We start from the raw sequence: 26,873 nt of genomic DNA on the forward strand, positions 1-26,873 counted from the left end.
GATGATTATAACTTGTTATTTTTCAAACACTGAATTTTTTGCATCATCCTTACCCATATGTTCTTCTAAAACAAAAATGATTTATTGTGTGAATAAGTTTAATACTAATAGTGTTTGTCATTTTTATAAAAATCATATCAATTTATCTTAGTCATCATGCCCTTTGAATTTAATGCTGCTGTATAATCATTAAGTTCTTAAAAATAAGAGCATTGCTGGGCATGGTGGCGAATGCTTGTAATCCCAGAATTCAGGAGGCAGAGACAGAAGGTTCCCAGACAGCCTCAGCTACTTAGTGAGGCCCTCTCTTCGCAACTCAGTGAGACCCTGTTTCAAAAATAAAAAGCAGTAAAAATAAGGGCAGGAGGTGTAGCTCAAAAGTAGAATGCCCCTGGGTTCCATCCCCCATACTGCAAATTAATAATAATAATAATAATAATAATAATAATAATAATAATAATGGCATTATCTGGAATCAGTCTATACAAGTATAAAATATGTGTTGCTTAGAAAATATTGAAGTCTGTTTTGTGAACAAATTCTGCATGCAGACATGAACTATGAAGAAAAATATAGATAATAACTTTCATTATAATTTGGTAAAACCACTGAGATAAGAAATAAGTTTCTTCAGAATGTAAAAAATAAAACTTGAAGAGGTGTAGACACGTGTGTATATTTACTCATGTGTGTTTAACTCTTGTCTCAATACAGGAAAAAATTTACACTAATAATTCTGGTCAGCTGGGCAAGGATGTTCAGAAAGAGCAGATGGAAGTTCTGAACAATCTATTTGATGACTAAATTTGTCTTAATCCTTCATTCTGAATTAAAGTGGTGCAAAAAACTTTTCTGATTGTAAAATGACCGAATGTTTGGATGTTCTATTGAGACCATTCCATTTAAGAAAAGTTGATGAATGCATTTTCATTCCTATGATAGACAAAGTGAAAGGTGTTATGTGTTTTAGATAAGGAGGTTCTATTAGCAGTCTTAAAAAGGAGCTCACAATTAGTGCCAGCTAAGGACAATCCAAAATGTAGCTAATAATGTGACGAGTGTTTATGAATAAGGTACTCTGGGAGCACAGAAGCAGCAGCAATTAATTCTGCTAGAAGTGCAAAGGACTATTTTATAAATAAGGTGATAAATCAATTGCTAATGAATGGATTTTTACCATCAAGGTGAGGGAAAACATTCTAAACAAACAAAGAAAATCAAAGTAAATATCACAATACCTCTGTCAGGTACTTAACACCATTTTGCAGATAAATTTTTTGAGGTTCAAAGTTCTTATACGAATTCCTCTTCTGAGTTAAGAGTTTGAAATGAGATTGTAATGTAAAGTATTAAATCTCATTTGTGATCTTCCTGTCTCTTTCTTACATTGTTTCAGTAATAATTACAAATTCCGAATGGCAATAGATACACAAATTTGAAGATGGATTCCATATACATTTATTTTCATGAAAGTATCATGGCTGTACAAGCAAAGCAATATTACAGAACTTTGCTGTGGATAGAAAAGCGAAAAATATCTGGGTCCGGAAGATGACAGTGTTCCAGACTGAGGAGGTGGGAAAGACAGGGACTCAAGGCCACAGGAGAAAGAAATCTTGATAACATACAAATGTTGAAGCAACCGAGAATGAAGCAATAGAGAATCCCAAAAGATGTATGTCAAAAGATTGAAATAGTAATGCAACCCCTGCTCCCATGCAAAAAAATAATCCACTAAATTTTAGCAAATATTTAAGCAAACACTAATTCCTTTGATATACAACATATAATAGGAAGGGCCATACCTAACACGCTCTATGAGGCCAACACTAGCTTGACAATAATTGAGCCAAAGTGTGACAAGAAAACCACACAGCAATATTCTTATGTACCTATCTGAAAATATAGTTAGTGAAACACCAAAAAAAACAAATTTAACAAAAATATTAAAAAAGTTGATACAACATGACCAAGTATAATTTTTACCCAAGATGCAAGAGCAGTCCAATGTAAGAATTTAAATCAATGTGGCACACTACATTTATAACAAAGGTAAAAATGAACAAACGATAATAACGTATATTGAAAAAACTCCAGAATGGACTGTTTAATGATTAAAAAACTGAAAACGGTCATAATCTTCATCAATATATAAGGCCCTCCATAAAAAGTCCACAACAAAGATCACACTTAATGATGTAATACTAAAATCTTTCAACTCATTATCAAGAATAAGACAAAGCTGCTCAAATTCACCAGTTATTTGACAGCATACTAAAAGATGTAAAAAGGACCAGACAAGAAAATAAAACAAATGGCACATACAATTGACAAAAACATTTAATTGAGCTCTGTTAATAGATAAATCCTCTCAATTTCTCTTTCTCTCTTTCTCTTTTTCTCTTTCTCCCCATTTGTGTGTGTTTGTGTGTGCATATGTATGTGTATGTGTGTGTATTGTGTGTTCTAAAGAACTGGCCCAAAAGCTAAAAGCATACACTAAAATTGCAAGGTAAAAAAATCAACATGAAATAATCACCTGTTTTCAAATACTTACAATTAAAAATCAAGAAATTTAAGAAAGCAATTCATTTAAATAATATTAAATTTTATGAAATACCTAGGAATAGCCGGGCGTGGGGCCACATGCTTGTAATCCCAGCATTTGGGAGGCTGAGACCAGAGGATCACAGTTTGTGGACAGCCTCAGCTACATAGTAAGGCCCTTTGTAAATTAGTGAGGCTCTGTTTAAGTAAAGAATAAAAAAATACCGCAGGGGATGTAGCTTGGAGGTTCCACCCCGAGACCCACAAACAAAACAAAACAAAATAAAACAAAACATACCTAGGAATAAATCTAATCAAGTAGGTTGAAAGATGTATACACAGAAACTACAATATTGCCTAATAAAAAAACTAGGGCAGTTAGTGTAGCTCAGAAGTAGAATTACCCTCAGTTCCATTCCCAGTACCACAAAAATATATTAGATAAAAATTATATTTTTGTCATACTGGGAATGGAACTGAGGAAGCTGAGGCTGTCCTCAAACTAATCCTCCTGTCTCAGGCTCCTAAATACTGTAGTTACAAGCATGTTCCACTTGCCAAAGCAATTCTCAGCAATAGAATCCAGCAAGAGGCTTCATAATCCCTGACTTAAAATTATATTACAGAATTATAGTCATTTAAACAGCATGATATTGGCACAAAAACAGGCACATAGACCAATGGAACATAAGAGAAGACGCAGAAACAAATTCACACACTTATAACCAATTGATCAACAGAAACATCAAATACATATGCTGAAGAAAAGACAGCCTTTTCAACAAATGGTGTTGGAAAAACGGCCTATCATATAGAGAAATGTAACTAAATTCTTACCTCTCACCATGCCCAGAAATCTACTTCATATGGATCAAAGACCTGTAAGTAAGATCAGAGTCTATGAAGCTATTAGAGGAGGGCACAGGTTCAACACTCCAACATAAGTCACAGGTAGAAAATCTCTCCTAAAGCTTTCCCCCAAGCTAAGAATCTTCTCCCCAAAGCTCAGGAAATTAAAACAAGAATTGGTAAGTAGGATGACCTCAAACTAAGAAGTTTCTGCTAATCAAAGAAAATCATCAAGAGTCTGAAGAGAAAGCCTGCAGAATGAGAGATCTTTAGCAGCTATCCCATTGACAGGGCTAATATTCAGAATATACAAAGAAGTTAATTGCATTATAAATAATGTTTCTGTATGTAGACAATGCACAAACCACACATATACAGCTCAGAGAATTATCACTAATATCACTTTCTCAGTCATGAAGTTCCACATTATCAGTATCACACAATTCCACTACTTCCTAGAACCCCCATGAAAAGAAGAAATTAGAAATGCCTTATCTTTGGATTCACATTCAAACACTCAGATTCTAAGATAAAGGCAGCTGAAAACTAAAAGAATGAAGCACTAACTTTTAGACATTGCTTTCATCTTACTGTTTTAAATTTTCTTGCTTTCATCTTACTGCTTATAAAAGGAAAACATAAGCTGGGCAGGAGGCACATGTGTATAATCTCAGTACTTGGGAGGTTGAGACCGGAGGATAAGTTCTAGGCCAGCCTCACCAACATGACAAAACCTGTGTTAATTTAGGGAGACCCTGTTTCAAAATTAAAAAATAAGGTATTGGGGTGTAGGTCAGAGATAGAACACCCTGAGTTCAATCCCCACTACACACAGGTAAGTAAATAAATAAATGGAAGGTAGAATTTCAATTAAAGTTTGTTTAGTAAGTTAACTAATACATTTCTACATAGACTTTCTATACATTAAAAAATCAATGCATGACAATCCATATATTAGAATGGTGTTGGTACAAATGAAGCACAGAATCTATTTTAAATAATGAATGTAACATATGATGGGGCAAACACAACCTGAAATTTTGCTTCAAAGAGAGTCAAACTGTGTATGCTAATAAAATAAATTTCAAATTATGTAACATTTTAAAAAATTAAGTAAAAATAAAGCATTTAAATCTCAAAGTAGTTCTCACATTCAGTTAAATTTTTATTCAGATTAAATTACCTTTCCTTACTTTCAATTTAAATAGTAGTTAATTAATATGTTCTTACTGAAATTAAGAGAAAAGTAAATTTGGGAACTGACATACTAAATGTGAGGATAAGTATCTTGAAAAAAAACAATAAAATTCTTGGTGACAATGACATTACGCATTAAATTTATAGTAGCTGGTTAAACAATACACATCCTCCTCCATACTTCTATGTTTTTCTCTAGGATCATTTTTATAGACTTTATTATTCATGGTAGAATTGTAAAGAGGCAACTCAAGTATGTTTTGGAACACTGAGTGCACCTTTAAGAAAGGTTCTATTTTTAAGATTTCTCCAAATAATAGATTAGTTAAATATCTCAGAAACAGTAATTTTCTTTAGCTTACAGATAGGTTTTCACCATGGGCAATTCCAAAATAGAATGTTTTTTTCCCAAAAAGGGAACCACCCACAGAGCATGTTAACCTTTTAAAGATATAATCAAGATAAAACCTTATATATAAGAAACACGTATTTTAAACCATGTATTTTAAATCATGTATTTTAAACCATACCTTTTTTCATCCTGTTTCAAAATTGCTTTTTTTTTCTCCTTAAGCTAGTTTATCTTAGTGATCATTGGCTTTTCTCATGTTTCAAAATATTAAATCGTATACTGTTTTTCAATGGTTAGAGGACATACTAGCAGACAACCTAATGTAACCTGTCAGTGATCATAAGATAACATCACTTCAAAGACATCAGTCCTTATACTTTCTGGTATGCTTTAAGTGGACAAAAAGAGAAAAATAGATTTGATTTTCATCTATAAAAACCTATCCTTTGTCTGACCTTCTAGCTTAGTAATTTCATTATTGACTATTAGTATTTTAATCTATAAGAAGAATCAACTTATGATTCATCCCTTGAAGTTTCTAACAGGATATGCATGCATTTTTATTTTCTATTTTCTTTCTTTTATTCTGTTGGGGAGGATTGGCAGTACTAGGGATTGAACCCCGGGGCAGTCTCCACTGAGCAACAACCCCACTCCTATTTTTTTAAGGTTTTATTTTGAAACAGAGTCTCACTAAGATGTCACACTGTACTACCCTCGAACCTAGGCTCCTCCTGTCTCAGCTTCCCAAATACTGATATATAGGTGTGATCCATTGCAACCAATACATTTTTATTTTCCAATGTCACAATTTATCACCATTATTACTGGTTTAATATTTAATTTTATATTAATCTCTACTCAATATGATCATCCTATATATTTTTGTATAACCTCTAGATATTCTACTTCTGAGCTACCTATGCCTTCAATCTTATTATATATTTATTTTGAAACTGGGTCTCACTAAGTTGCTGAGGGCCTTGATGAAGTGCTCAGACTGGACTAGAAACTGCAATCCTTCTGCCTCAGCCTTCCAAGTACTGGGATTATAGGAGTGCACTACCATGCCCAACATGTTCTCTTATATAGAGAGTATCATAACTATTTTCTAAAAGAAAAATTGTTCAGTAGAGAGTGCTTAAAAACAAACATTAAAATAATTTATGATCTCATTGTCTAAAACAAGAATAGCTCAATTTTATGTATATATAAATCTATTCCCATTATATGAATTAGTCTATAGATGTATTTAATATTGTGTGTTGTACATGTATATTCTACATCCAGTGCATTGACTTTAAATACATACAAAATTATAAATATCATGTATATTTATACACACACACATATACATATATATATATATATATAGAAAAACATGGTTGTAAATGATAAGATACTCCATTAATTGACAATGTTTTCACTTTTTATTTAAAAGGGAACATTTAAAATTAACAAAATTCTTTACATAAAAATATTACACATCACTTAATTTTATGAAAGGAAATTAACTTTCATAAACATTTCTCAATTGCTTTGGTAGGTCTTCTGCAAGAAACTTTTTGCATATCAATTATTGAGAAAACATTTAAATTTTCTAGATGTGAAATTATTGGTTCCAAATTTGTGTGAAATTATAAAGCATATGATTTGCCCTTGAAAGAAGAGAAGCAAAGAACAATGATCCTTACTATGAAGTTCAAAGTTGACGCTGAGATTTCTGACACAAACTAATTGTTAAGATGAGCATTGAATTAAATAATAGGCTACAATACTGTCATCTCTATCACCATCAAATTACAGTGTTATTATTCAATTTGTCAACAAATATAGAGAAATGTAATTATACTTAAGGTATGATTATTATTGTACCTGCATAATGACCTGGAAATTGATAAAGAAATATTTTAAAAATGAACCCATAATCAATATATAAAAGGCATATTAACAAAATAAAAATGTATGTAATCTCACTCATTTTTAATGAGTTAATTTATAAATAATTACAGTATTTTCTCTCTCCAACAAGCAAACGTTACATCCTTGTTAAGCTGAGTGAATGAACATAGGTTTGGAGCAACAAGTAATTTTTGACTCCAGGGTAATGGAATTGGATGTGGCCTCCTTGGAAGATATATGACAATAACTTGAGAGGTACAAGACCTCTTTAAAAATAAGTTACATATGCAGAGATAAATGATACAAACAGATCACATGTAGCTAAAGTTAGGTATCAGTATGTTAAAGGTATATTTTTTAATAGTTTACTATTTTTTGCACCAAACTGCCATTACCCTGATGTCCTAAAGGCAGCTGCTTTGTAGCCTAAACTAAATAAGATGAGAAACAGTGAAATGACCTAGGAGCATTCTACCTTTCTGGGATGTGAAAGAAGATGATAAGTTTTCCTAGAGTGACAACTTTGGAAAAAATTTGAGATTTCAGCAAACTGCTACTTTCTATACTTTCTCCACATGAAAGTTACCATCTTTCTCAAGATAAATTATAACACAACCTGCTGCCTGAGTCACAAATGAAGAGACAGTTTCTGTCCTCTCAGCTGCTGTGATGACTGTGGCGTAGCACTGAGTTAGGAATATACTTGAACTGACATTTCAGAAGGGTTCAAGTTTCCCAGAAGACAGACACTGAGTCAATAATTCCCTGGAATTCTGAGATGACATTTACAGAAAAATAGGCTATTGCCAACCCCAAAGCGAGAGATTTTTAAGTTGCCGTTTAGAGATAACAAAGCCCATGGCAAACATACTGCAGAGAAAGATCCTTGGCAATAGGAGATAGGGAACCATTGAAAGAACCCAGAATTATATAAGTAAAAGAACTGACATTGAATTCAGCCACACCCAGATGTATTCAGCATTAGATTAAAAATTTACTAAATCAAAAATTTTGCATTTTGTTGTTACCTGTCAAATAAGATTTGTTATTATTGATATTTCCTCCTTAACCCACTGCCCAAATTCACAAGAGAGACCAACTTATCTTGTTAACAACTTTGCCACAGGTTTCCAAGCTGAGGCAGGCTCAAAAAGAAAGGATAAGCAATGAAAACCCATTACATTAACATGACATTTATTAGGATGTCTTACCATCGATGTCTGGAGGACATTTTTATTACTTGAGCCTGTTTGAGAATCTGCAGGGCCTGTACATGTGTTTACATAGCATGGAGGAATTATGAACTCACAAAGCAAACTCAAAGGGGAAATCATTAAAAAGAATGAAGGTAAGTTGATTTAGTAAGCTGGATTGAACCTTTACAAGGATTTTCACTGCAACACTGTTAATATTAATAAGAGTTACCTTTAAACCTTGATTGTTCTCCTGCAGAAAAATGGCAAAAATAGCATGGACTTAAAGTGGGATATCGTGAATCCCTCAGAAAAGATGGTAGATTTTGCTTGTGAAAATATATATAACTCAAAACCACATTAAATGTCAAATGCTACAGACATTAAGAAAATAGTTAATTATGTGACCTTCATTCTGTGTGGTTTTTTCCAAACTAAGTATTTTTTGAGATTCCCAGTACAGATTTATTAACTTTTAACTTTAAATTATTAAAGATAATGTATTAGTTTAAACTAGTGTATTAGTTTAATATCTTTAACAGGTTAATTTGCTTTGTTATGGGTAATTTTGATTTTATAGCTTTCAGTGAAGCTTTTCCATGTTATCTTGTATTAAGAAATAACTTCAATATCTTAGGTATTTATAATAACACTTTAAATTTTTGTTCCTCTGACATATCTTTATGGCTCACTTTATTTTTTTTTTATTGGTGCATTGTAATCATATATCATATTGGAATACAAGACTTGAGAGGATATACAAGCACACATCATCCAATTAGCCCTCATCCAGCCCCCATCCCATTCCCTCCCCCTCCCTCAATCCCATGCTTGTTTGGTGATTAACTTTGATACATTTGTTTATATACCTCCTGCTTTTTAAAGAGGCTCCATCCTCCCCTATTCCATACGCTCTGATTGGTCACCTTAGTTGCTTCACTATAGGGCCCTTTCTATAGCTCGACCTCTTCCTGTTGCCCCTTTCCTCCTAGTTTTTGCTGATTAGGGGAAGCATCTGATTTTTATTTTCTGCGATATTTCTCTGCACATGCCGTGTTGTAAGTACCGATCCCACTCTTGAAGGCCCCAGTAGTAGCCTGGCTACCCAGTGGACTGATCCAGACCTCGCTGGCCCAAGCAGTGGCCTTGTCTCATGGGAGGCCCTGATTCTGGTCTCGCTGGCCTGGACACCAGCCTAACACCTCAGCAGGCTCCAATGCCGACCTCGCTGGCCCCAGCACCAGTCTAACCCCTCGGCAGGCTCCGGTCCCAGCCTTGGAGGCCTCAGTAGCGGCCTTGCCTCACGAAAGGCTCCGATGCCACCCATTGGCCCCAGTATCGGCCTGACCACTCCGCAGGCTCTTATCCTGACCTCGGAGGCCTGAGTAGCGGCCTTGCCTCATGGCAGGCTCCGATGCCAGCCACTGGCCCCAGTACCGGCCTAACCCCTAGGCAGGCTCCGATCCCGGCCTCGGAGACCCAAGCACCAGCCTTGCTTCACAGCAGACTCCGATGTCGACCATTGGCCCCGGCACCGGCCTAACCCCTCAGCAGGCTCTTATCCTGGCCTTGGAGGCTCCAGCACCGGCCTTGCCTCAAGGCAGGCTCCCATCCCAGCTTTGCTGTGTCCATCACGGGCCTCACCCCTCGGCAGGCTCCAATCAGAGCACCCTCATCGCCCAACCAATTGGCCCACGTTCTCGAGGGTGTGTGGTGGTAGCATTCTGCCTCTGGGGATATTATTTCAAAGGTTCTAGGTGTAATGCATCAGTTCTCTGCCTCTCCTGAGTACTGGCCACTGCCAATGCCACTGCCTCCACCATTTCAAATCTTTCCCAAGCTCTTTTTCCATTCTGAATGTTGTCCAGTGTTCCTAAGCATGCGTGACAGTAGCATTCAACATTTTGTGTAATTTCTCCAAAAAAATAAGGTTGGTAGGATCTGATTTCTACTTCTCCTGAATACAAGTCTCCACCACCATCGCGAAGACTGCTTTCAACACCACCTTTCTCCTTGGTCTCCGCTAAAGTCTCTCCTTACAGGTGTTGTCCTAGATTCTTAACAATATAGAGAAAAACAGCAGTCCTCCTTCATGGGGAATTTTTCCATAAGTTCCAGTGCATTTGAATAAGTTTTGTCTGCATCTCCAGTATCCTGGCATGCGCCATGGCCTTCTTAACCCCTCTCTGATATTATTTTTTTTTCTTTTTCTTTTCCTTTTTTTTTTTCAATAATAGAAAACAGTATGTGTGGTTTGAGGAGGTAGTGTGGGATCAGGCGTTCAGTAGTACTGTGACCCGGCCCAGTTTTCCCAAGGGTCAAGCGTGCTCTGCATTACTCTGCCCGGGGCCCAGAGTCCCGCGACCCGGGCCCTGACTGGCATGCTCCGCGCGACCCCTGCCCGGGATCCAGGGTCTTACGCGCCAGGTTTCTCCAGGGGTCTCTGGCTCACTTTAAATCCCTTCTCACATATGTAAAATTACTGATGCCAATTTCAATATCCTATCTGGGGAAGGAGAGAATGGAGAGGGAACCAGGGGAAAGCCCACCAAATGCCTTGTGCATACATGTCACCATCATAATGAATTAGTTATGATGTGAGAGCATAAAAGTATATAGATAAGAGTATTAAATAATATTAAAAATGAAGGCCAATCAAAAGTAAAGAATGAGGTGGAACTGATGGCCTCATGGTCAATAAGAGCCCATAAGAATCTCAGAAATGGCAGGTATTTATCACCTGCTCAGACTTTCTTGGCCAAAACAATGTATTTATATTGCCAATCTTGATGTCTCTAACACAAAGAAATAAAAATCCTACTCATGGGAATGAAAGTAAATAATTTCATATATTGACAACAGTTTTACTACTTCAAAAGATTAAGACTATTTGTTTTTTCTTTCAATGAATGCCATTAAATAATATTTAACATTTTATAAGTATATTTTTAAAAAATAAAACAACCTCAGCTTTTCAATAGAAAACCATTTTTTTCATACAGGAGATTTTTAAACTTTTACTAGTGCAATATAATTATACATTAGAGTGAAATTCCAGGTGACACAAGCATGCATTCACACAGCTCTTGGTATACATTCTGCTCTAATCTCCTTCCTCACTCCCCATAGATGTTACTGAGATTGGTAGAAGTACTTTCATATATCTCACCACATTATTTGAACTAGTCCCTTCTTCAACCTTTCTTTTTTGTTCTCCCCACCTTTCACCACATGCCATTCCACTATTCTACTGGTCTCCCTCCTTACTTATCTGAAGTACGTCTTGTTTCTTATTTTCTTTTTGGTTTCCACATAGTGGGGAAAATATACGGCCTTTGACTTTCTTAACAATGAAAATTTATATATTCAACATCTAAACTTGAGTACTAAATTTTCACTTTAAAAGTTGATTCTTGGTTACTTTTTGGAGTCTAGAAATCCTTTTCTGGATTTCTCTTTAATTTTGAAACAGGGTCTTACTGCATTGTGCAGGGCTTCCCTAAGTAGCTGAGGCTGTCTGCGAACCGCGATCCTCTAGTCTCAGCTTCCCGAATGCTGGGATTACAAGCATGCACCACCACACCCAGATTTATTTCTAGCTCTTTTGGTAGAATATGCTTAGCTTTATTTTGGCTTAGTTTCTATAGCCCTCAGCTCATCGCTGGAGTTCTGGCAGAAATATTCTGATTTTTGCACTGGTTAACTCCCTGACTTCTTGGTGGCAGGATGGTTTGGAGCTTCCAAGTCCCTCCATCCTCCACCTTGTTGAAATCAGCATTAGGACCCTTTTTAAAATATACGACATCCTTATGAACCCTTGGGAAAGATACTATAATGTACTACTTGGGTCAGATTTTCAGGGCTTAGGCATTCATTGCTAGAGTTTCTGGGAGTACTGGCTCTATAATAGCTCACAGTGGAGTCTCTTCCTGGGACTGCCTGCCTGTGGCATTAAGGTACTGCCAAGCATGAGCTGTTCACTCTCACCAACAGCAGCCGACCTCCAGTGACTATTCTACATGGTGGTTCTAAGTTCAACCTAAAGCATCAACAAGGAATGATTTCAAAGGATTGTCTCGGTTTCAGAGCTCCTCATGGAATCAGCTGAAGCTCATCAGCTTTCTCTTTTCTCATTCCTGCTTTCACTGCTCTCTCGGACGTGCTGTTCCAGAGCATGCTTCAATAAACTCCCATATGCAGATTTATAATGGAGTCTTTCCCAGGGAAATATGAGTGTGAAGATATTCAGACACACTCCTGTCTTTACTAAAAGATCCCCATCTTGCTGTAAACATAAAATTTCTACAGAATTGTGATGTTTTGTAGGTGTCTGTGTGTGTATGTATGTGTGTGTGTATATAAATATATGTACATGCTTTGTTAGTATACGTATATGTTTACTTATGGTGGCTATTGCCCTTCATATGATACACTGGAAGATCTTTGATCTCTGATCATTCTAGAATATTTTGTAAGAGGACACTACCTCACTATATATATATATATATATATATATATATATATATATAGTGTGTGTGTGTGTGTGTGTGTGTGTGTGTGTGTGTGTGTTATTCAGGACCTCACACATGCTAGGTAAACACTGTAACACTGAGCTACATTCCAGCCCCCATATCTTTAATCCGTTGACTCTCATTAAATTGTGCAAAAAGACTTTTCAAAACACTCTAAATTCCACTCATCTTACTTCTCCCTTGAAAATTTCTAGTTGCTCAAAAGGGATTATTTTTCCTACATATAAAATCAATTCATATTTTAATGATACAAATCATCAGTGCTTTGATAAAGAGTACAGAGTCTTTGGAGGGACAAAATCAAATATAATTAGCAAGGTTTGATGATAAACAATAAGGTATATACCATTTTATTTTAATTTTTATAGATATTCCCTGTTTTATTAAAAATAAAACAAATGAAGAGGTAGATAAGGACCATATTTTCAACCTGTTTCATAGATGGTATTATAGTATTTTTTAACTTTTTGAAATAACTATAGAATTTATTAAAAAATATTTTCTTTATCACTATATTATGTATTCTTTTTAGCTATAAAATCCATGATGTTTAAATCCTAAAATCAGCTTTATGAGAATGATATTTACTTCTGAAATAATTTTAGAGACTACAAACATATAAATTTGTTCAAAATTATAAACAAGAAATCTGGCAAATGCAAATTGTAATTAGAATATCCATTTGAAATATACTTATTAATAATCTTAACACTGCATGCAGTTTTCAAATTTTCAAAGCTATAATTATATTAGCACTGTTTATGCTTTTGGTATTTAAAGTCTGAAATTGCAAGCAATAACCATAAAATAAAGTAATAAATAATGATAATAACTAATTACCACAGAAATAGAACAAAATCATAGTAATAATCACCATTTTTATTGACAGCAGCTCCTTTATAGCATTCTAAATGACTGGGTAATTCTATGAAGATTATTTTTATTACCAGCAAAACTTTTGATTCTACTCATTAAATACAGGAAACAGAAGGCTTGCCCCATTTACATGAGAATACTATAATTTTTTGTTTTTGATTTTTTAAACTAGCCAATGTGTCCATTCATATATTTTGTGACCTAGATGATAGACTATAGAAGATAAAGTAATAGAAACTCACTTCCAATCATTAAATTCAAAGTCCCCCAAACAAAAGCATTATTAAGGGAATGATTTTGTCTGTTAATAATTACAGAAGAATAATCAAAACATATGCACATTTATTTCTTATTATCTACCGATAAGAATGCATTTTTGAATTCTGGAAAACTAAAAGTTAAGAGGATTATAGAAATTTCCTAGAGGCTAGAAAAATATGAAATAAAACTGCTGGAAATATGATTCATGGAGAGCCCTACATGACCCCTAATGAACAGTTTCCTGTGAGCACAGAAAGATTAGGGGACTCTAATATTTAAAATGGATGAGAGCTAAATAATCATTCTAGGCAGACTGCATATTTAAATTTGAAAAGCAAAATAATAATATTTCTGTAAGAAAATAGAATAGAATGCCTTTATTAATTCAGAATTGGCAATGATTTCTTAAACAGAATATAAAAAATACTGTCATCTCACAATGACATTTTATAAAATGTGTTTTCATTGGTGCATTACAGTTTCACATCATAATGTAAACCATGTTGACAATGACATACAAGGACACAGCACTTAGTGAATCCCCATCACCCGCCTCCCCATTACAGAGTACTGAGATTGACATTGGTATATTCATATTTGGAAGCACAATTTACAATAGTCAAATTATTGAACCAACCCAGTGTCCATTAACAGATTAATGGATTACAAATTATGGGAAATACATGCAATGAAATTCTACACAGCAATAAAGAACAAACTTATATATAATTTGCAAGAATATCTGAGAACCTGGAGAATATTATGTAAGTGAGATTAGCCAATAGCAGAAAATGAAGGGTCTTATGTTTTCTCTAATATGTGCAAGCTGGGAAGTAACTGGGATATAAAAGAGATTCCAGATAACAGAGGAAAAACTTCAGTGGAGCCAGGGAGGAGTTTTAAGTGAAGGGGAGGAGTAAGACTGAAGTTCATTAATGGAAACAAAGGCGGAGTTTTAAGTTTGATAGACTAGAAGCAATTCTTTTCAAAGAACACATGACATAGTTGTGTTGGAGGTAAGTGTAAATTTTCTCTCCACGAAGAGTAATGGCTTAGTGACCATCTGGTAATATTGGAAAAACTATAAATTTTGTGTGGCTCAAAGATCATTTTCTATTTTGTATAAATATAAAATATGAATATAATATAATGTATGTGTCCTATAAAAACTTTTTGTAACATTCCAAAATATAAATAAATCATCTTTATCTTAGCCTGAAATATTCAATAAAATTCAACTGCAGAAATTGCATAGACTCTATATGCTGATTAGCATAACAGAAATATATAGTAAAATATATGTTTAGAATACATCACATTTACCGGAAAATTAATTACCAGACTATATTTTCAATAAGAGCTATAACATTATCACAAAAATCAGGCCTATTTCATTATAAAATTTTCCACGTAAGAGACTAAAATTAAGTGAAGGACTAATGGCCTCTGTTTTTGAAGAGAGTACCTGAAAATGTAAGCTTTAACATATGGCTGTTATATCCTTTTCAAATTAATCTTAAAATGTGTTTTAAAATTGTCAATTGTCACGTGATACTATAATGCACCAATAAATTGTAAAAATGAATTAAAAATAATCAACAGTGCTTTTACCATGCATTATAGGTATGCAGTAACACTTATGTCAGTCTTTTCTACTGTAGCATATACTGACAATAAAATGGGTTCACACCAATAGAGAATTGCATTTTTAAATATAGAATGCCTAAATCAAGAAAATACATAAAATACTTTATTAATAAAAAGAGAAACAAAATGTTAAGTGTATATAAGTACCAAATTCAAATGGCCAATAAATGCATGAAAAATGATCAACATCATGGCAATCAGAGAGATGCAAATTGAAACTACCCTGAGATTTAACCTAACTCCAACTAGAATGGCAATCATTCAAAACACAAACAACAACAAATGCTGGTGAGGATGTAAAGAAGTGGGAACTCTAGAAAACTGTTGGTGGGATTGCAACCACTTTGGAAAACAGTATGGAGCATCCTCAGAAGAATAAAAATGAATTTACCATTTAATCCAGCAATACCACTTCTGGTTATCTACCCCAAAAAAGGAAACCAAACTACCAAACTAATGGATGCATATCTATGTTCATATCTCCACAATTCACCATAGCCAAACTATGGAACCAGAGAAGATGTCCATCAACAGATGAATAGATTACAAAACTGTGGGATATGTACACAATGGAATTTTACTCAGTCATAAAGAAAAACACAATTACATTATTTACAGGGAAATGGATGGAACTGGAGGACATTATGTTAAGTGAGATTAGCCAGTCACCAAAAGTAAGAAATCAGATGCTTTCCCTAATATGCAAAAGCTAGGTAGAAATGGATCACAGGAGGAACTCTAGATGAAGAAGGAGATTCTATAGAGGAGCAAATAAGGAGACCTAACTGAGGGGATGGGAAGGGGGAAGAGGAAAACTCTCTAAAGCACATGATGCACTTAAACAAACATATCAAAGTCAATCACTAAAATCACTAAGCCAAACATGGAAAGGAGGAATGGAGAGGGAATGGAGTAGGGATTGGGTAAGGGCTAATTGGGTGATGTGTGCATGTATGTCTACACAAGTCTTTTATCCCATTAAGACGAATGACTACAATGCATCAAAAAAAAATAAAAAAGAAAGAAATGCGATGCAAGATCCTGGAATCTAAAAGCAGTGAGGCCCATGTACTAACCAGGGAGAATTCACAAGGAGACAACTGTGAAATTAGATTCATATTATAGATGCATGAAGTAGTTTTACTTGACAAAGTTCATTGTTCCATAAACCTTTAAATTTCATAATCATACTGTTTTTATGGTTGATATCTAAAAAATTTAAATATGCTCACATATGAGATGCACATAGTATTACTAATTTAGGACAGTGAATCATTAGCATCCTATAAATTTTATATTTTTTGATGATTTCTGTCTTGTATGTAAAATTTTGAAAATACATAATACATGTCTTTGAGGTAACTCTATTTTTCACTGTGAATAAATTCATGCTGATTCTGAGTCTGAACTTATAACAAAGGAATCAATATTTCACTTTATTTGCTGTATGGGAAGCTAAATACCTTTGTACCTTTCTTTATTCATCTCTTAATGACAACGATCCTGAAATATTTTTACTATGAAATCTCATTTTTATAATGCTTATATAGTGTTTGCAACATGGTACTAATGATGAACTTATTTGATAATAATCACTGTAAAACGTTATTATATGTAACTATTTTTACAAAGAGGTTTATCATCTAAAGTAGAACAGAGTTTTTGCTAAATAAGGTAAAATGAATTTAAAATATAGATCATGACTTTCAACTTTGGTACTATTAACAATGGGGATCAGATCATTTTTTTGTTCACTAGTGAATTATCCTGTTCTTTTGAGGAGATTTAACAGCTTCCTGACCTCTACTCACTGCCAGTAGTAGTTTTGACATCTGAAAATACTTCTGCACATAACCAAATGTCTCCTGGAGAGCAAAATACACCATGATTGAGAACCACTGATATAGGTGATTCACAGTTATTGAAAATTGCTGTACTGTCAATAACCCAGAAGAGAGTAAAATCAAAATTTGTTCAAATTGTAGGTGGAAACATTTATTTATCATTGTTCTTAATCCTATGTTGCCTAAGGTTGAAAACTGAATACAAAAAAAAAAATTTTAATAGGATGTAAGCTATAAGGCTTACTTTTAATTCTATATTGTAGCTTAATTTAGTTTATATATCAAATTGCTAATAGTTTCATTACTTTATTCCTTTTAGTGTTAAAGTATTTTGATTTTTGTTCTTTGCTAACATTTCCAGTGACTACTCATTTTTAAGTAAGCCTAAGATTTTTTTATTAAAAAATTTTCAGAAAGCCTCTTTTTAAGTGAATCCTCTTTTAAGTAAGCCTAAAATTTTTCTGTTACTGCTTTAACCATATAATTATCCCTTAGTTTTAAATACTATTTTATTATTGTGTTTATCTACATATAATTGATAACTTTACTCAATTTACATACTCATAATTTTAAGCTTTACTTGTAATTTCCAACAAATTATGATAACTTGCTATACATATTTTAATATATTATATATTATAATGTTCTATGTGTGCTTAAAATGTATTTTCTGTAATTTCTTGGTAGATTATTCTATAAACATTTATTTATTGTCCAAATCATTTTACTTAAATAATAATCGTATAATTCATCAGGAAAATATAACTAAAGCCCCAATGAAATACCAATACCCACTACTTTTATTGGTGTATCATAATCTTATGTCATAAGGTAGTTCATCATGAAAATTACTTCCATGGTACAATCAGTTAGTATGCAGTACTTATAAGTACACACTTATTAGAAGGTCACAAGTTACAAGATTTATTGTTGACCAGGACATGTAAAAACTGGGACTCTCATACAATATTGGGGAAAATTTTATAGAGTCCATCTAGTTTAGGTATGTCTATATGAGACTTTTTTCATGTATTAGTACCTAGTGTGTAATATATCACCAAAAATTGATTTATAACACTATTGACCACACTGCATCGTTAACACAATTTAGTATTTTGGGAGAGGCAGTACTCATTTAAGTCAATCAGGGGCTGGGTGATTTCTGAAGGCAACGTTCAGATGTTTAGTGTTTAGGTATACTGGCTGATCTAGGAGAACTGAGGACTATATTATTTTTCTCATATAGTTGATCTATAATAACTTTAAATAGCATTTTTAACATTCAGCTTTTATAATTATAACAAAATGTTAACTTCTCTGGAATACTAAGAATAAAACTTTTATTTTCAGACATCTGACTACTATCCTTTAGTATACAAATAGTGTCACCTCTCTGTCTTCCTTGTATTGAGAGCCTGCTTTTTCATTTCCCACGTCTATATCATTATCTGTTATAAAATAACTCAATTAGTCTTAAGCTCAATACTTTATTTCGGGTTCTGTCCCAATTTTTGAGTTCTTCATTTAAAATATATTTTTTACTCTTGTTATTCCCATGTGATTTTTCATAATCACAAATTCTAACTTTATGCCCTCAATAGCTTCTTTCTATTTAGTCTACTCAGCCTATGTCTTCATTTTAACAGTAGATGTAGTCCTCAATTCCTCAATTATCTAAGTATTTTCCCATTAACGCATTTCTTCTGATGATATCAGCCACTTTGGCACTTAATATATATCTGTGGAGAATGGTGCATTCCAGGTCTCTCCTTGTACACTTATGGTAATTTTTTTAATGGTACTGGGGCTCCTGGAAGCCCTTCTACCTCCGGGCTACACTCCAAGGGCTATTTTATGCTTTTTATGTTTGGAAACAGGGTCTCTTAAGCCAGCACTGCTGGCTTCGAACCTGCGCGATCCTATCTCCACCTCCCAAGCGTGGGGATTACAAGTGTGCACCACCACGCCCGGCCACTTATGGTAAATTTAAGGTGATATATGCCCTTAAGCAGACAGCTTCACTTTACAGCCTGGGACTGACCACCTTCATCTGCTGCACACCATGTTCTGCCTTGAGGTACCCTGAGCATGGGCACCGATTACCTAATTATGTTTTAATATATTTTTCTCATCATATATAGCTTGTAGAAAAAAAGAAATTTCTGATCAGATAATGTTCTATTAATATATCTATTTTGCAATATTAATATCTGAAAGTCCTCCATGTTGCACCGCCACCCCTTTGACACAAGAAAATGGAGGAATTTTTTTCCCCTCCATGGGTAACTCTCACCTTAGTATCATATTCACATACTTTCTGTGGACGTTGTGGCATCTCTACTTATGAGTTAAGAACAAGAGTCTGCTAGAAATTCCAATTCTATTTTCTTGACAATTGTTTATAATGAACATCATAGACTATTTTAAATTGCATGCTGACTGTGACTTCACAGTCTAATAGAATGAAAGATGCCAGGATAGCACTTTGCTAACAGTATATTTGATTTCCAATTTAACTAGGTATGATTCTCAAACTTTACTATACATCATTACTTCACAGAGGCTAGTCTAAAACACATGATTGAAGCCTTATCACCAAGGTTTCTCATTCTACACTTGGTGGAATATAACCTAGGAATTTGTATTCTCAACAATTTTTCAGATAACGATGCTGCTGGGTTTTTTTTATTTTTTTTTATTTTTTTTGCAGTACTGGTGATGGAACCCAATGGAATTCTACCTCTGAGCTGTACCCCCAGACATATTTTTTTATTCTGTATTTTGAAACAGGGTCTGAGTTGCAAAGGGCCTCACACTAAATAGCTGAGGCTGGCCTTGAACCACTGTCTTCCTATCTCAACCTCCCAATTCTGGGATTACAAGCGTGAGTAGCCAAGTTCTGCTTACTGCTGTTTTTTCATTGCTATAAAATAATTAAATCTGACTTTGGCCATTTACATTAGCCCAAAAGAAAGATGGCTTTATTCAAGGCGAGGTTTACTTATTATTACACAAGTAAATGACTTCAAAAAATGCAGAAGCTAGGGAGAAAAAGATTAGTAAAAAGAACTCTAGATGAAGGAGGGGAAACCATAGATGAGTAGATAAGGAGGCCTAACTGGGGTTGATGGGAAGGGTAAGAGGAAAATTCCCTAATGTACATGATGACATTCATAAACATAGCAAAGTCAATTACTAAGACAAACATGAGAAGGAAGGAGAGGGTAGGAAATAGGGTGTGATTTAGGGAAGGGCTTAATGAGTGAGGTGTTTCATGCATCTTGCAATAAATGAGAGATGTGTTTCACCATCTTGTACTTCATTAAGACGTATGACTACAATGCACCAATAAAAAAAAAAAACTTAAAAAATGTTTAATCGTATAAAATATTTTACTTTTTTAAATTTTTAAATGTTGTTGGTAAAACCGGTTAACTATACTCCAAAAAAATTGAAATAAACTCCACTTTCTCACCCTGCACAAGAGTTAATTCAAGATAGATCAAAGACTTGGAAATTAAGACCAGAAATCTTGAGGCTCCTTGAAGAGGTCCAACACTGCAATACATAGGCACAGGTAAAATCTTTATTGACAAGATACCAAATACACAAGAAATTAAAAGGAGGATCAATACGTGGGATTGCATTAAACTGAAGAGCTTCTGTACAGCAAAGGAAACAATCAAGATTCTCAACCAAGAGCCAACAGAATGAAAGAAGATTTTTGCCACCTACTACTCTGTGGACAATTTTTTTATATCTGCTTGCAAAAATACTACCACCACCACCAACAACAACAACAACAACAAAACTCAAACAGTTTATGCAGAGAATTTGGTTAATATTAACAGCTGGACATTATTTTTTCATTCCTTCCAAATGATCCAGTCTCCCCGATCCTCCATTCTACTCTATTTGGAAGAGGTTAGTAGATCAAATATGCACTATTTATTTGGCATCCTTTCTCATCTCTATTAGTCATGTTTTCTAGAGAAACTGCACATATAGTATGTATATCATCTATCTGGAAAGATTTTTTGTAACTGGTTCATTTGATTGTAGGGGCTTGTAAAGTCAAAAACAGAAAGGCTAGTATTTTAATTAGCATTTTTGACACAACAACCAAAATACCTAACCAGCATAAATTAGAGATAGAAAGGTTTATTTGGGCTTATAGTTTTAGAGCCTCCAAGGCTGAAACAGCATCCCAGCTTGAAGCAGAAAGAATGACAGGGAATAGCAAGAAAAGATACAGACCCTGAAGCCCATCCTTGGTGATCTAACCATGCCCCATCTCTGATCCTTGCTGCTCTGGGGACATGCTTTTACCATATGGATTTTGGGGGGGAGGAAGGGCATTCTATATTCAAATCATAATAGCTGTCCAAAAGCTTCTCCCAAGGATTGGTGTCCTCTCTAGTCAAAGGCCGTCTACCTGCAGAATTCCCTCCTCCTAGAGGAACTTACCTTTTTTTTTTTTATCGCTATCAGTGGATTAGATGGATCCTAAGCCCCTTATGAAGGGTAACGTTCATTACTCAAGGTCGACATATTTAAATATTAATTGCATCATCAAAAATACCTTCACAGAAACATCTAGACCAGTGGTTGCCTCAAACTCTAACATGCCTTACTTGATACACAAATGACTTCCTCTCTATGCCCTCTGACATCTGGTTGGGTTCATTTAATGGTAAGTTTTAGCAAATATGAAGGAGGAAGAAGCAAAGGACCAGGGAAATTTGCCCCTTGGTTTCCTACTGGATGTGATGCTCCAGACTTCAAGGTTCCTATCAAAGAAACCCTTTACACTTGACACCTTTGTTCAGTTCCAATTCACTTCTTTTTCTCTCACTCATTCCCACAGAGAAGGATAACAGACTCCCCTTCTTCCCCTCACCTCTTATTAGCTTCTTCATGGTGCACTGTTCTTTAGTTTGTTGCTAAATGTCCCTTTGAGGTTTGAAAACAGTCCCTTCGCTGAAACCTCTTCCATTATCCCAAAGTACCTGCCCTCTTTTTCCTGCCATAAATGGACCGACTATGGGTTTAGAAATTACCAGATCACTCCTATGTATAACCACAGTTTCTAAAGGAAAGCCAAAGACATTTCACCCACTGTGTAACAATTCCTTTCACCCTTAGAGCATTCAGCTGCTCAGTATAATTTCCAGTTTCACTTCAGAACACTCTTTGTTTGCAGGGATATCATCCCCCAATCCTCAATTGGCTGTTAACCTCGTGAAACAGGCTTGATCTTTGGAAGTTCAGCCTGTACAGAAATTGAGTTGAATAATACTATAAAAAATAGAAAATAATCTTCACTATCAAATTGCTTCACTCACACCTTACGCAGTTGGAAGCAAACGACAGGGTTTTCTTTAGGTCAGTAGTTGGTGCCATTTCTGCAACTGTGGTGGAGGAACATGGCACATTTATTCATTTTGTTCAACATCTATCGCTTGACTCTTCTAAATAGCATATATACTGTTTCTTGCACCACTTGCTAGGACTGCTGAAGCCAGCATTGCACCCACAACTTTTTTAAAAGATTCTAAACAAAAAGGCTTTATTCTTGCCCATGTCTCCCATGCATCCAGGCCATGTGACAAAGCTTGCCTCTTTGCCTCAGTCACTAAGCAGCTACTAATAATTTTTTTTACAATATTTTGACATAAAAATACATTAAAAAAACACTGTGTGAGTTTCCAATAGAGAGTAAGCTAAATTTGGTGACATCGCAGGGGAATCCTAACAACTGGTGTCTTCTCAGTTATCTGCTATTGCCTTTATACTTTTCAGAATATGCTAAAAATTGTTATTTTTTTCTTGCTAAATTGACACCTTTATCAATATAACTTTATTTCTTTTTTGTACTTTGAAATAAAGTTTATATTATCTAAGTATGGCTACTACTACTTTCTTTTGGCTTCCATTTGAGTGGAATACTCAAAAAATATAGTTTCTAGAACCAATTAGCACCGGGGGTCATAGCATTTTATGATTATTCATATAAACTAATTATAATACTAATTATGTAAAATTACATCTACTGGTTGTGACAGAATTGAACAATTATCCTATTTTATGCATTTAGATAACTTCCAGGGGTCACAATTAATGATCCTTAATAATAGTCCTTATCTATGAATTTAAATGTTAATTTGCAGAATGGTTTGGATTCAGAAAGTCCCCCTGCAATGTTGGAAGCAGGGTTTTATGATGAAGAGTCCTTAGGATTGTGGCTTTAGGGATTACAGATGGCCTCTCCTCTTCCTGCTCACTCTCTGGTTCTAGGCTCCCCCATGTGAGAGTGATGGCTTGCAATCCCCCACTCACTGCCTCTCACCCATCATGTCCTGAACTCCTCAGACCCAGCCTCACATGGACTGAATCCAGAAATCTCCAAAAACGGTAAGCAAATAAATCTCCTTTCGTATAGATTGTGTGTCCAGTTGTTTTGGATTAAGGCAGTGAGAATGTTGACTGAGACAATCTGTGAAAGCAGACATAAAATAAATGCTTTATGACTATGTATATTAATGAATAGAACAAAGTATCAAGAACTGTGTGGCTTGAACAGTAAAAATGTTTTCTCAGAGTTCCACTGAGGTGAGATGTTTGGCCTTTCAGTAGGCATCCCTTGTTGGCTGAGACACTGTTGTCATCTTCTATCCTCACACAGTTTCTTTGTGCACATATCCCTGGTTGTTCTTTGTTAAATCAAACTTCCTTTCATTAATAATACCCTATATATCAAATTAAGTTCCACCCACATGACTTACTTGAAACTTAATTACGTATTTGAAGTCCTATTTCTAGGTAAGGTACAAAGAGATTAGAATGTTGAAGAGACATGTGAATACTATTTACAATAGCCAAGCAATGGAAACAACCTAAGGGTCCACCCAGTAATGAAAGAATAAAGAAAATAGGATATATATATATATATATATATATATATATATATATATATATATATATATATAATCTCATGAGATAATTTCCAGCCATAAAAGTATTGAAATCTTGTTAATTGCATGGAATATTCTACAGATGTCTATTGGGACTGTCTGGTCTAGGGTGCAGTTTAACTCTGCTATTTCTCAGATGATTTTCTGTTCACTGATGAAAGTAGAGAGCTGAAAATATCCTACTGCTGAATTGTAGGCTGACTTACTCTTTAGTTTTATTAATAGTTTCACTATATATTTAGGTGAACTGATATTGGGGACATGTACACTTAAAATTATTACTTTTTTCTTGCTTAATTGACTCCTTTTTTTTTTTTTTGTGGGTCTGGGGGTGGAACCCAGGGGCATTTGACCTCCGAGCTACACCCCCTGCCCTATTTTTTATTCTTTATTTTGAAACCGGGTCTCACTGAGTTGCAGAGGGCCTCACTAAGTAGCTGAGGCTATCCGCGAACCGCGATCCTCCAGGTCTCAGCCTCCCGAATGCTGGGATTACAAGCGTGCGCCACCACGCCCGGCTTAATTGACTCCTTTATCAATATAACTTTCCTTATCTCATTTTAGTACTTTGAAATAAAGTCTATATTATATAAGTATGGCCACTACTACTTTCTTTTGGCTTCTATTTGAGTGGAATACTAAAAAAATAGTAAATTAAAACATAGAATAAATTCTGTCACTCACATTCAATTTCTGTGTTCCTGTGGTTGAAGTGAGTTTCTTGTGATATGGCCTTGATTCTACATATATAATTTGTTTTTCTATATTACTCTCTATCTTTTAATGGGAGAATTTAATCTATTTAAATACAAAATACTTATCAATATATAAGGTCTTATTACACTCATTTTGTAATGTACTTTCTCATTTTATTTACATTATTTCTTTCTACCTCTCATAAATATACTACCTGATTAAATGATCCACCCTTGTTCCATGTATTGATTCTCTGACTTGTAATTTTGCTTTGTCTATTATAGTTTTTTCTTTGTACAAAACAAAATTGTTGACATTAGGAATCTCAGAAAACTGACCTTCCTACCAAGGATGGTTAAAGTCATGGAGGATGATCATATCCCACAGAGATATGAGCACAGAAAACTGCCTCGATGAACTCAAATTCCATTTAACAAATTTATCAATGAAGTAAATTATTCAAAGAGTATGCTGACAGCATTCCTCTGCAGTAAATTGCAAGATCATTTTGTTGCAGGGGTTGATATCAGTCAAAATAATGAATATTAATGCTGCTATCATTTTTGTGCATACCACTACATATTAGCATTTCCCTGAAAAGCAGTTCTTCCCTATTGTTCATAAAATCAATGTTGGAGTTCAGAATATTCAAAAAAGATAATAAGTTTCACATAAGCACTCTCTCTTAAATCTATGAAGAAACTCTGCACATGTTATCAGAATTCTTTTATTGCTGTTGTTGGCAAGCTATAAAAATGGCACTGAGAACCTGCACAGCCTCAGTAGAGGGATGATTGTTGAAATGGGAATATCAACAGAGAGCAGTTCTTGTTAGAGTGAAGTTTTTGTAGTTTTACACAATGTTCAGCTTTCACCACTCCTATAAAATATCATTTCGGCATTTATACAACCCAATGCAGGTTTAGAATGAGCGTCTGAATTTGTGTTTACTTATAACTGTAGCTTCATTATATAGGCTTTTGATATTTAGGTTGTTCACAGTAAAATAAAAAGTATAAGACAAAAATCCATCTTAGAATCATGGGTGGTACAGGAAATATACACAATTACATCGTTAAAGGATGTACAGGGAGTAAGAAAAAGTCACCGGGTGACAGCCTGACTCACTAGTGCAGGGAAATGCCATCATTTTGATTTTTTTTATGGATCGTGAATTCACACATGTAACTTCTCCCTCCTATTATTTTCTCCATCTACTCTGGCTATACTTTTGGAAAATGCATATATAGAGAGAAACAAAACAAATGATACACTGAGGGCAATTTTGAGAAATAGAAAGGAAAATTGTTTATGTGTTCAGAGGTTAGACAGTTGAAAGGTCAATTATGTATTAGAAAATTCATTTCAAGCCTAGAAAGGTTAGTAGTCTGGAAAAAAATTCCCCATTGAAATAAATAGCCACGTTCTTCAGAACAGCAGCCTGTCAAAAGCAAAGAGCAATTTATATGTGTACACCACAGAAGCCTTGGGAGGAAAGGATGTTCTTGGATACTTCCAACAGAACAATGACCCAAAGGAATTCAAACTGGTTTTAGATCTCCACTTCTTTTAAAGATACATGAGGGACTTAACACACACACACACACACACACACACACACACACACACACACACAGACACACACATTTTAAGCATCCTGAGAAAACAAATACCCAGATAATAAATTGGCCAGCAACTTAGTGATACCAGAAATCTTTGGACTTATTTCATATGTAATTGTGATTCAGTTTCTCCTAAACTGCTAGAAAGTCAGATATCCTTTCTACTTCCTTTTATATATTACTCCCAGTGATTATTAAAATAAAACGTATACAGTACTTCATTTGTGGAGTTATAGTCACAAAACCACTCACCAAATTCAACAAGGCATTTTGTATAAAGGCATATCATGGATCCAAATATGTTTTCAAATTTAATCTTGTTTATACTGTAATTAAATAATTATACCATCTTAATACATAATTATCATCAATGAAATATAA

The sequence above is a fragment of the Muscardinus avellanarius genome (genome assembly GCF_963383645.1).
Source record: "Muscardinus avellanarius genome assembly, chromosome: 15".
Lineage (NCBI taxonomy): Eukaryota > Metazoa > Chordata > Mammalia > Rodentia > Gliridae > Muscardinus > Muscardinus avellanarius.